General features: G+C 43.6%; 1 non-coding gene across 1 annotated transcript; it reads right to left on the reverse strand.

Moving 5' to 3' along the window:
• Positions 1-1,095: 1,095 nt before the first annotated feature.
• LOC136751955 (U5 spliceosomal RNA) lies at positions 1,096-1,210 on the reverse strand. The gene has a single exon (XR_010817138.1). It is a non-coding gene; the product is annotated as a U5 spliceosomal RNA (small nuclear RNA).
• Positions 1,211-1,466: the final 256 nt, after the last annotated feature.

A 1,466-nucleotide genomic window follows, 5' to 3' on the forward strand; every position in this document is an offset into this window, starting at 1 on the left:
GCCCCCAATCAGAGTCAACCAAATCATAAAGATAACCAAAACCTCCTATCTGGAACATTGGAACAATTAAACCAAATCCCAAAGTAAACTGGATTGCTATCGGGCCCTAAACAGAGAATACACCCTGGCAGAATATCTCTTCACTGTCAGAGATATGAAGCAGAGATGGATCCTGACCAAGTACAGGCTCAGTGACCACAGCCTGGCCATAGAGACGGGCCGACACAGGCAGAGCTGGCTGCCCAGAGAGGAGCGGCGCTGTGGTCACTGCGAGACAGGAGAGGTCGAGACAGAGATGCACTTCCTCCTCCGATGCAATAAATATGCCAAATTAAGGGACACGTTCTATAATAAATTCATAAATATTATAAAATCATTCTCTGAATTGATGAATGAAAAAAAAAAAAGCTATCCTCCTGGGGGAGGGACACACAGCCCCCCTGGCCGCCCAATATGTAGCCGCCTGCCACAGCCTGAGGGGCTCACTGTGAAAACATGACATACATGAGCACCAGCTGTAACCTGATAACTATAAAGTAAATGTACATGTCTATTAAGATTTAATTTATAAATTATAATGTTACTGTTTCATTTTTTTTGTTTCTTTTTTCTTACCTTATTCTTATTATTTTTCAATGTATGTATATATCAACTGCTTTGGCAACACTACGAATCTGTTTGTCATGCCAATAAAGCAACCTTGAATTGAATTGAATTGAATTGAGAGACAGAGAGAGACAGACAGACACTAACACAGCCACCCACCCACTCACACACACTCTATCTCTCTCTCTCTCACACACACACACACACATACACACAACCAGCAAGACACACAGAGCCAGCCAGCTCAGCGATGACATCACGAACCTCTCTCTGAGCTGACTGCTATGACATCACAGAGCACGTGCATTCCGTTGCTTGCCGTCTGTCAACCACTCAGTCACTGCCAGCCAGACTGCCTGGCTGGCTGGATGGGGGGGCTGTTTGCTGCTGCTGCGAACCTTAGCAAGCTTATCTGCTTGACCGGCCTTCCTCCTCCTCCGCCCACATGCCCACCTATGCCCAATCTGCTGTTCACCTGGATCACAGCTCCGCCCCAACAAGGCAGAGCCTCCCAAGAATGGTACAAACTCATCCACGTTCTCCTCCATGGAAAGCTTTAGCAAAAGGCAAAAGCGTTATAAGTAATGAAGAGGAACCCGAGTCCAAGACGCTTCCGACCAGCCATACATATTTGTGTGTATTAAAGATCACATTTTATTACATTTTGTTTTTCTGTACTTTATTACATCTTATTGTGATTTTTAATTGTATTGTTAATTTTCCATATATATGTATGTATGTATGTATGTATGTATGTATGTATGTATGCATGTCCAATTGCTTTTAAAATTCAAATGCACTGAATTGAGAGTGAGAGACAGAGAAAGAGAGAGAGAGAAGTGCTAGGGCACATCTGTAAT

The sequence above is a fragment of the Amia ocellicauda genome, chromosome 6 (genome assembly GCF_036373705.1).
Source record: "Amia ocellicauda isolate fAmiCal2 chromosome 6, fAmiCal2.hap1, whole genome shotgun sequence".
In the NCBI taxonomy this organism is placed as follows: Eukaryota; Metazoa; Chordata; class Actinopteri; order Amiiformes; family Amiidae; genus Amia; species Amia ocellicauda.